The sequence below is a fragment of the Bidens hawaiensis genome, unplaced genomic scaffold, assembly GCF_021521415.1.
Source record: "Bidens hawaiensis isolate Kalapana, Puna unplaced genomic scaffold, B.hawaiensis_p1.1 tig00005359_1, whole genome shotgun sequence".
In the NCBI taxonomy this organism is placed as follows: Eukaryota; Viridiplantae; Streptophyta; class Magnoliopsida; order Asterales; family Asteraceae; genus Bidens; species Bidens hawaiensis.
The window spans coordinates 1598446-1610067 of record NW_027491341.1 but is presented as its reverse complement, the minus strand read 5'-3'; the positions used below and the strand labels follow the sequence as shown (position 1 = coordinate 1610067).

General features: G+C 34.7%; 1 pseudogene across 1 annotated transcript; it reads left to right on the top strand.

Annotated features, from left to right (window-relative positions):
• Nucleotides 1-430: 430 nt before the first annotated feature.
• Nucleotides 431-10462, top strand: LOC143629641 (uncharacterized; annotated as a pseudogene). Its single transcript, XR_013153001.1, has 13 exons — nt 431-728; nt 1335-1412; nt 1658-1804; nt 2308-2383; nt 2800-2867; nt 2957-3197; nt 4704-4829; nt 4954-5063; nt 5136-5189; nt 6539-6622; nt 7943-8110; nt 9463-9605; nt 10263-10462. The product of XR_013153001.1 is annotated as an uncharacterized LOC143629641 (transcript).
• Nucleotides 10463-11622: the final 1160 nt, after the last annotated feature.

Genomic DNA, 11622 nt, shown 5'->3' with positions numbered 1-11622 from the left:
CAAAGGTTAATTTATTTAGAAGTTGATAACAAGCACTTACGCTTTATTTAAAAAAAAAGGGTTAAACCTACCGTTTTTCAACTCCCATCTGACAATAACTTTCAATATTTGTTATTTAACCTCAAAATATGGAGTAACCTGACTAACTCGAAACCAGATTAATCCGAACTCGACAAACCTAAACCTTAATTGGGTTAGGTTACGGTTTGTTTTTTTTTTAACCCGATCAGCAAGCGTACATGTAAGTACATGACTCGGGGTTGGATGAAATGAATTTAACCCCTATAAAATATAAACAAGTTGTTGTTCGGCCCCTAAATTATCCAGTGATGTAGTAGAAACGATAATTAAATAAATATTGGTTGACTAATAATCACCGACAGCAGTACCAGTGACGGACGGATTCCCCAAATCGATCGATCTGCAAGTAATGCCTCCAAGAACCCTAACCTCGTTGCTCGGGATCGGAACACGAGAAGCGCAGAAGGACGACGAGGACGTGTTGTGGCCTCAGCCGTCGTTGAATGTGTACAGGCCAGGCGATCCGGTTACCATTACGGTTGAGATCCGTAATCCTCCCGGCGAGTCTTCCTTGCTACTTGATAAGTTAAGCTTTGAAGCCACCGGCATTGAGAAATTGGACACTCAGTGGTTCAACACACACAAGCCCTTGTTACCTAATAATAATAATTCTTCTTCTGATTCGTCTAATCACAACAGGAGAAGAGGTCAACTTTGCATTTCCGTTATTATTATTATTATTGTTTATTGTTGTTCCATGAAAGTGCAAATTGAGTGATTTGAAGTGCGAATACTCAAAATGCTGCACGATAAGACCTGTTTAGTAAAAAAGTACACTACGCAATTAGGAGGCTATGGTTAATCATTTCTCCTTTTACTTGATACATAAAACGTATAACTGTCAACTTCAAACCACCAAAGCCAAGCTAGTGTTAAACTAGTCGTTTTCATGTTCGATACTTATGTTAATCGCGTCTTCTCTAACCTGTTAAACACGATAAGGCATGATTTGCCAGCTTATGTGTCATTTATTCCACAAAGAAATGTTGAATATAAATAACGGTTCTGTCTCTTAACGTGTGAGTATGCTTTCATGGACTTTAGGAGTTTCGTTTAGTCCTATAGGTATTGTGTAAAGTTTCTAGGAGTTTAGACTTTTGCAAAAGGTAAACAAATAGCTGTATTAAATTTGGTTACAGATTGATTGAAAATGCTGTATATAAGATAATAAGAAAATGCAAGTCCAGTGATCTGAGGTCATTTTATTTCACAAATAAAGTTGAATATCAAATAACTGTTCCGTCTCTTAACAGGTGAATATGTTTTCATGGACGCTTCGGTGCCATCTGTGGTTTCTAATCAACTTTTGTCATCCGGGACAACAAGAACATGTAAGCCATATGTTTTTTTATCTTCAATTTTGTTCTATGTAACATGTCATTTTTCGACCCGGTTCAGTTTGTTATTGTTACAAGTTTTCTAAATGTTTGAGAAATTGATTACTCAGTAATTTACATATTTACATTGTGAAGTTCTTCTTACATCACAGTATCACACTCATGCATCTTCTTAGGAGGATAAATTTGGTTTTCGAGAATTTGTTTCTAACACTGTAAATGACTTATGTTATATACAGATATATTGAGGATGAATCTGCCAACAGTCATACCTCCATCATACAAGAGGATCTACTGTTCGGTACCTGTATCATGTAAAAAGTGTTTTGTCTGGAAAATACCTAAATATGGATGATGGGCGCCCACGTCACCAACTCCCTGCCATAGTTTGTCTTTCAACTTATTGTTCCTCCTGTATTTGTTTTCAAGAATTCTTTTTATATGTAGTCTGAACTTAACGTTGGAAGTAAAGTTAGGTCAAAAGCAACTGTCAGTATTGTAGACTCACTTGTTATTATGTGAAACTGTTCGAGAGGACAACAATGGATGAAAGGTTATCGGAAAAAGAAAAAAAGACACCCTTGTTAGTATAAATAAATGCAGAGAGAGGAGAGTTATGTATATTTGTTTTAAGATATTAATTTGATACGTGACAGTGTCCATCATGAAAACTTTTGATTGTATACACTCTAGCATGAAGAAAGCTACGATCTATTAGCCTATTAGGAATGATTATGTGTCATGTACATGATATATTATTAGATACAAATGTCAATTCACATATAAATATATGCATTTAACAGAATGATAGTAAAGGTTTTGCTTCCATTTCTTAGTTATCTTTTTCTTTATTCATTTTTTTTATGTATGCAACTCTTTAATTCTGCAGGAAGCTCGCCTGCCATTGCAAATATGGGTCACTGAAAAGACAAATGGCTTGTTAAAAGAAGAAACTGGAAATAACGGTATCATTTTATTTTATAATATCTTACCTGCATGTTACTTGGTTGATGCTTGAGCTTTATCTTTAGTTTAAGTTTTATTAATTTTAAGCTAGGATCTTTAACGGCTTCGAGCATTGTGTAAATTGTGTAAGGGTCAGTCATCTAACACTTTTACTGATTAGTATTGGGTGATGAGTGTTAGTAGGCGTTATATGTGGCAACTATTTAACTTTTTAGATATTAAATTATTAATGAAAGGTATTTAAGTCTGATAACCCTTGTGCCTTGGGTGACTATTGTCTGCTAAATATATATAATAAGGTTAGTTGTTTTTGCAAGTAACAAAGTTAATGTCTTAGATAAATTAAATCTTGATTGACCCCATTTATAATAGCATAATTTAATTTGAACAAGATAAGATGTTTCAAACAGTTCAGGTATAGTTCCTGCTACACCTATTCTTTTGGATGTTTATTGGAAAGATATGGATGCTGAATCTGAGTGGGTAAGCTGCAGAAACTATCTGTTATAACGTGTTCTCATTGTTAATTATTTATTATTATTATAATCCCTCACAGTTGTAATTCTGTGCAGGCTAGGGCTAATGAAACTTTTGATGGGGTAGAGGAAGATTATGAAAGTCAAAGGGATGACGTGTCATCTGTGTCTTCCTACTTTCCTGCAAGGGCAAGTTTACAGAAAGCATTCGGTAGTCAACTGTCTTTGCAATCATCTAGTAAAGATGTACCTTACCATGACCAAAAGTCAACCGCATCTTCATATATGGCACTCCCTCAAGTGTCCGCAGCTGAACGACTATATGGTTCTAGTGAGGGTAAGCAAAATTTCAATGCTTAGTTTATATGTTTATGTCTAAAGTTAAACGATTTTTTTCAGTTTTAGTTGCCAATTTACTTATGACATGGAGCCGTTGTCAGTTTCTTTTGTACGTCAGAATCTTGTTAGTCAATTTGATGAGTATTTAAAACTTAAAAGAAGTGTTCGTTAATGTGTTTAACTGTTTAAGTGTATGTCAGAATCTTGTTAGTCAATTTGATGAGTATTTAAAACTTAAAAGAAGTGTTCGTTAATGTGTTTAAGTGACTGCTTTTGATATTTCTATTTAACACCTGTGGTAAATAGAAGGCTTAAATGCTTAATATCGTAAAAAACTGCTGTACTTTCTTATTTTTCATGAGAAAGTCCGTCAGCCTTTATATTGGTATATTAAAGTCCCTAAACTTTAAACTAATTGCTGTATATTAAAATTCCTAATCTTTTCTAAAATGCATGTATCTTTGAAATACATATAATAATAATAAATTAACTCCTAAATTGCTTAACCAAGATGGTATAATTTTTTTGGCAAAACTTTTACATGTCACTGTATCAAAGTTTGATCAATTTAAGGTGTTGTTTGTTTTTGAAGACAAAATATGCCTGCAATCTGATTTCATCTGATTTAATGTCTGCAACTGAAGATGTGCTCTGAAGGTCTGCAATCTGAAAATATAATACTGTTTGTTTTATAAACTGGAAATCGTCTGCATAAGCTGAAAATTAGTTACCTATCATTTATATTACAGTAGATAAAGTCATTTAACGTTTGTAGACTGCTAAAATAATTGGTAGTGGTGTACGAACTATGGAAGTGGGTGGTGGTAGACGATTGTGGTAGGTGGTGAACGGTGGGTGGTGGTGATGGACGGTTGTGGTGGTAGACGGTGATGGTGGCCGACAATGGGTGGTGGTGGTGGCGGGGTTGTGGTGGTGGATGGTGGTGGCGGCGGACGGTGGGTGGTGGCTGTGGCGGGTGGTGGTGGCGACGAACGGTGGGTGGTGGTGGTGGTAGTTGACGGTAGTTGTGGCCGATGGGGTGGTGGTGGTGATGGGTGGTTAACGGTGGTGGTGAGCGGACGGTGGTGGTGGCGGACGGTGGGTGGTGGCGGCAGACGGTGGGTGGTGGTGGCGGCGGAAGGTGGGTGGTGGTGGTGTTGGACATTGGGTGTTGGTACTTGGTATGATGTTAAGAAGTGTGAAGATGTGTGAAGATGGTGAAAGAAGCTTATTTTTTAAGACAATAAAAGCAGTTTTCAGATCTTTTTTTTAGAAAAAAAACAAATAGTCTTCAAGAGCTTATGTCTGCGCGCCCGCAGACATAGGCTCCTTACAGACCTTATAAGCAAAAACAAACAGAACCTAAGAGTCAATCAGTCATTATATTTAAAAAAGTTTGTAAATACCTGCATTTTTAAATAAGAAAAGTATATTGGTTTTTATGATATCAACCCTAAATAAAGCTTGAAACTTAATGAGTAATGGCACTTTGTTTTCCAAGCAGATATATTATCTGCTCAAAGATCATCAGCAATAGTCTCTCCAAATCAGCAGCCAAGTTCAAGATCTCTCTCCAAGGAAGATGATTCAAAATCCTCAAGTGTCACAAAAACAGCAGAACCTGTTGCATGTAAGTCATACTGTTTATTCTTTTAAAATCATCTGGTTTATATTTTGCCATCATATTATTAATGCAATAACAGGTTTCACTATATATACTTCAAACATTAAGTTGTCACTAACGTTCTCTGCAGCAGAAGGTTTCATTCGAGGAAGAAAATCGTACAACATTAGGCTAGATGACCAGGTTCTATTAAGATTCTCACCCACGAAACCTGAGTCAACTTATTACTTCGGTGATATGGTAACATCTCAAAATATCTCGGTTGGTATATGCTTTTGTTGATCGATTTAGTAACATATGTACTGATTACAGATTGGTGGAACTCTTACCTTTTTTCATGAGGAAGGCAGCCGAAGATGCCTTGAGGTATTCCATACTTGAGATATTTTTATTGAAATTATGTACAGGTGGAAATATATGTGGGTTGACTTGGGTGACCTAAAAAATGGTTGCAAATAGGCCTGCAAACGAACCATACATTCAGTGAACAGTTCACCGGGAAATTCGTTTATTTTATAAATGAACTTACTTGAACATAAAATTTGTTCATATAGTTTAAGATCGTTCATTTAAGTTCGTGGACGTTCGTTTACTTAAATTCGTTTATGTTCGTGAACGTTCATTTATGTTCGTTATTTATATTCGTTAATATATACATTTATTTCTGCCAATTACATCTTTGTCTAGTTTTAATAACTTTTTAGGCCCAACATATTGTTCTTCACATGACTTTTGACTGGTGTTAGACTGTTAGCTTTATGCTCGTTTGTTTACGTTCGTGAACCGTTCGTTTATACTGTTACAAATGAACATAAATGAACACGGACTTGTTCAATTTCTTAACGAACGAACACGAACAAGTAAACCATGTTCGTTTGGTTGTTTGTTTGTGATCGTTTGTTTGGTTAAAATTAAACGAATGAATGTTCTGTTCGTGTTCATTTGGTTTGTTTTCAAGCCTAGTTGCTAGGCTCGTAAATGAACCGAGCGAACACAAACGGAGCATGCCCGTATTTGTTTATTTTACTTTAACTGAACAAGTTCTTGAAACGAGCAATTAAGCAAGCATTGTTTTCTTGTTTATGTTTGTTTCACAACTAATGAAACATACATAAACGAACATAGATGAACTTAATTGAATGTAAACCATTTAAAATAAAATGTGGACATCAATTTGTCAATCTAAAAATTTTAAAAAACTAAACTAAATTGTAATGAGTGATATTTATTTTCATAAAATTAGACTAAATCTTAATGGACCTAAAAGATTTAATTGAATATATGCACGAACAAACTTAAACAAACGTAATAGAAAAGGCATAAATGAACATTCACGGGCATTAATGAACACACAAGATGTCGTTCATGTTCGCCCGATTAAATAAATGATCAAAAGATGTTCTTATTTGTTCGTTTGTTAAAAAAATTAGCATAAACGAACTTCCCACCGATTGATTGATGAATGTACACTGAACGCTCAGTTCGTTTATAGGCCTACTAGTTGCAAAAGTTTTATTATTTTTGTTAAAATTTACTTTTTATATAAGATGATATATGAGGAGGTAAGAGGTTTCATGCATACACTTTGGCTGGCTTTAAAACTGTTCAATAATTTTTTAAGCTAGCTCTTTTGGTTTTGCCTGTTTGACTCGTCATGATCCAAATCCACCTATTCATAAATAATGAGTTTCAATTTTTTTATTTGTCTGTTTCAGTTATCTGTGACCTTGGAGTTGTCAGAGACTATAAGTCGTCGATCTGCACATCCATCTCGAAGACATTCCCCAACAATCACCAAGGTTTAAAATCTGATTCTCAAAACTGAAATAACTTTTAGCATGGTATCCAACTTTTTACCGACACTTTTAATGTTGGTGATTGTCATGTTTATGTTATCTCTATTCTACGTGGAAAAAATATTTTCCATTATGATTGGCTTAAAAGTGCTATCTCTATTTTATTGAATTTAGATATGCAAAAGTTGTAACTCCGATAGGAATCATGTCCTAGTTCTAGTCTAAATCTCATTTGTCTATTTTTGGAGGGAGTCAAGTGCAACTTATATTTCTATAAATAAGTATCAATAGCTAATAGGGAGGGGAGAGTATGCTTATGTTTAAGATGGTAGTACATTTTCTCTTGTATATGCAGTGAGAGAGGGCTAGGCCCTGGAATTTCTTGTAATCTTTTTACGTTTTCATTAATACAATCATTCGGTTCTTTGTTTGCCTGATTCTATTCTCTAATCTCAATTAACTACAATCATAATCAATCAAATCCTATCAAACTCTATAGTTTCTTCATTTAGTATTAAAATTAATATCTTGTACATGAACCATGAACATCTCTTACACTCTTGTCAACCTCAGTCATAGCGTTAGCACCCACTCTCACTTACCACTGTTATTTGCTTCTTTTTAATCTTTTAGTTCATATTTACTAAATAAAGTATATTCTGTAAATCTTTCTTCATTTCAAACAAACTTAGGATTCAAGTTAAGGAAGTTCGTTTCAAGATACCAGCTTTGCGATTTATTATGTTTAAAAAAATCAATAATTTATTCAATTTCTGTTTCAATAGGGGTAATGATGAATCGTACTCAGTATATCCCACCAATAGCAATGCTATGGTAGGGTCTGAGGAGGATAAGATGTAGACAGTCTTACCTCTATCCCATAGGGATATAAGTGGTTGTTTAAATAGGGGTAATGATGAATGATTAACAAAAATTGATTTTTGTCGGAAACAACTTTGTGTTTGACTTGTTCATTTTTGTGTTCTTTTTGGTTCAGTTGAGCTGTTTATGCGATATTTGGTGTTGCAGTTGTACTTTAAACCGTTATACTTCATGTAATCAATGCTACAAGAAAAAGAAAAAATAAATCCAATGTTAAGAAATTAATATTATAATTTTTAGTTAAATGAATAATGTAAATGTATTAATACTTTTCAATATTATGCCTGTACCGAAGCTAGTTCATTCTTGTAAACCATTAAACAAGCTTTATTCGATTGCGCAAGTAGGTTAAACCAGCCTTTTTGCTGTAGGAAAGTTGTCAGCATAAGCATTTTGAACGGGAAGCTATTTATACTTAATATTTTGGGTGAATATGTGCAGATCCAAAGCGACCATCATGAGGTTGTCGCAGATCTGGTGCAAACAAGTTTTCTGTTTTCAGTTCCAATGGATGGGCCTATGTCTTTTTCCACTAGACATGTTTCAGTGCAATGGGTGCTTCGGTTTGAGTTTTTTATCACTCCAAAGAATGTAGATTGGACCAGGTACGTCATCACATATTTATTGGCATACCTCATATCGTTGCAACTGTTAGTAGAGTTGGAAAAATGGGTAGGTTGGGGGGGGGGGGGGGGGTCACTGAACACTTTTTGTTCATTTAGTTTATACAGAATTACAGAGATTGTCCTTTAGGTTGTACCCTTACTCTTTATCCTTTATCTTCAAAATTGATATGTTTTGTCTTTTACGTTTTCAAATCCAACAACGTTTGTCTTTTGGCACTAACTCTGATAGTTTTTATCGTTAAATAAGGTCATGTGTCTTGCACATGAGGGCATATTGGTCATTTCCCATTTATTTAAAAAATAATTTTAATAATTAAAACTAAAATACATACATATATATATATATATATATTCTTTCTCTCTCTATATCACCATTCACCACCACCACCCCACAACCGGACAACCACCCACCCCACCATCGGACCACCACCAATGCTCACTGTTCCAAGCTTCATCTTCATAAACTCAAAACAATCAAATCATCATTTAAACAACCACTTCTTCACCAAATCCTATACATCCATGGCTGTTCTTTTTAGTCATCATCTACACCATCATCTAGACACATCAGTCATCACCCACTAACCAATTTTACCCCCTTTCAAAATTCAACCCTAATTCGAATAATCTACATTAACTTACAATGTACGATCTCTTCATTGAAAAACCCAAAATGGGGTTTCTCCCTTCGTATTCACCATCGCCCCTGTTAATCACCGGGCGGCAGATATAGGGGCTGTAGTGGGATACAACAGCGGCAGATCTAGGGTTCAGTAAACCGGTGTGTGGCGGAGACTATAATCGATTTTTTCTTCACCGGCTCAGATTTCATCGACTCGCTGCCGCTGTCTTTTCTTCCGTTACTCAGATCTAGTGGTTAAGGTTGGGTGGTGGATAGGGTGGGAGTGGTGTGGGGGTGGCTTATGACAGGTGGTGGCGTATGGTGGCGGCAGGTTGTGGTAAACCGGTGGTGGAGGGTTGCCATACATACATATAGAAAGAGAGAATATTGAGAGAGAGGGTCTGGGTGTTTGTTAAGAGTTTTTTTAATAATTATGAAAAGAGATTGGGTCTAAAATTATAGGGAAATAAAAAGAGGGGTGAAATTACTATTATGCCCCCACATGACCTAATTTAAGATAAAATTTAACGGAGTTAGGGTCAAAGGGCAAACATCGTTGGATTTTGAAGATAAAGGACAAAGAAAGAAATTAAGTACAGACATTAAGGGTAATCGCTGTAATTCTGTCTTTAGTTTATTTGGAGTTAAATGTTATATATTAGACTTATTCCTGGCTTTCTAAGCACTTTGTATTTTTTGATGACATATATGAGCATCCTCTTTTAATAGAGGGAAGGGACAAATTTGAATGGGTTCTCCCAATAACAGTGCATGCACCTCCATTCACGACAACCGCGTCTCATAGTAGAACTGAAAAGCCTGCTTCTATAGAACTGTTGTGGGACCGTCCTTGATGGTAATTATCAGCAACTATACCTTTACTAAAGAGTGGGTAAACTAACCATTGTTGCCGAAATTTTCAAAAAGCAAAAATTATAGTATGCATGTTGCGGTTTATTTTTTCAAATCATTCATCTATGGTATATTATAATGCATAATACAAGGGCATCAATACAACTATTAATGCTTATTATACAACACTTAAGTCATGTGGTTAATAGTTCAAAGGGGCAAGTTTATCTTCTAGGCAGAATCATCCATGAAACTTTAGTGGTTTTGCTCTCTTATCTTCACACAAGTTTTGGTTATTTAAAGAGTATTTACACTTTTGCCCCTCATCTTTACTCACATATTTCTTTTAATCTCAATCCAAGTATGATGTTGAAAGAACTAGTATTTCTTGTTGAATTTGCAATGATATAGGGACATTTTTTTTACTTACGAGCGAGGCGATTTGTGGTAGTATCTATGTCAAATGGGTAGAAAAATATTAGCTTTAAAGGAAATGGGTCAAAAGGAGTTGAATTTTCGTGAAAAAGTGTTTCAGGCGAGATCAACCAGATTAAACCTGTTTTGACCCGTACAATACATGTGTTTAAACTTTTTACCGGTACCCAAGTTTTGTAACGGTATGTTATGCAATATTTATATGTTTACATTTTGCAGTCTGCAGTAACAAAAAAGAGTAGTTGGTAAGATCACATACAAGATGAAGAAGTCCAGCTAGGCTTCACCTGGAAGTACCGAAAGACTTGGTTATGGATTAGTTGTAAAGTTACCTTTATCGGGTTTTCGCAGACTAAACGGATGATATATATTTTTTTCATACATACCGCTCATTACAGCTGTAAACATTTTGCCATGCCTCATTTGAACCAGTTTTCTTGGATATTTTAAATATTATTCACTAAAATTTTTCTTGTTACAAGACTTGCACGAATATTAGTTCTTTGGGATTTTCTAACATGTGCCCTTATGGTAATATTCTTGTTAAAACTATACATTTATATTAATGACATTAATAACTACTATATTTAACATTATATTTTCTCCTAAATCTCACCTCCATTGATTACTACTAAATAAAAAAATTTTAATTCCCTCTAAAATTACTATTTCATCTCCCACCATTTTTTGTAAATAATATTCAAATATTAAAGTAACTTCTGAAATTATTATAACGTCTCCAAGTGTTGAACCAACTCAAGATCAGTGTGCCATAGCGATTTAATATTTGGCTTGCAAAGAAAATGACACAAGTTTTGTTGTCAAGCATTACAAAGCGGCTCGATGGCATAAGGTTATTTGGGATGGTAAGATGGCTGACAACACTTGCAAAACTTTGAATTTGTCGGATATTTTGTCGTCATGTTTTGAGTGTTCTTCTCCATACGGGTCGTTTTGAAATTTCTTTTAGTTATTGGCTATCACGATGGAGACGACAAGAGGCTCAATTCAATAACGTCTCTCAATTACACCAAAAAGAACTTTGGATATTACATTATCTTTTACAGAAAATAATGATCCTATAACGAATGCAATTAGAGGGTTCAACACTTGAAGACGTTATAGGAATTTCCAAAGTCACTTTTATATTTTAATATTCTTTACATGTAAATAAATATAAAAATGATGGAAGATGAAATAGTAATTTTAGAGGAAATTAGAAAAATTTTATTTAGTAGTCATCAATGGAGGTAAGTTTTAGAAGAAGAAAATATAAAGTTAAATATGGTAGTTATTAAAAGATGAATGTAATTAATATAAAATTTTGATTTTAACAACAGTATTTCCATAATTAATGTTTCTTATATGTGCCCTTAGGGCACATATTAGAAAATCCCTAGTTCTTTTTATAGGTATAAAATTAGTCTCACTAGATGCTCTTGCATCATTAGGGATTGTAGTTAGACAACCTGATCGGTGGCAGACCCAGAAAATTTGTTTACAGGGGTCTGGAAATTTTTGGGTTGGTACACAATTGGCTATCCCTATTTAATTTTTTTGGGTCCTGTCTGGTCATTCGGTTCGGG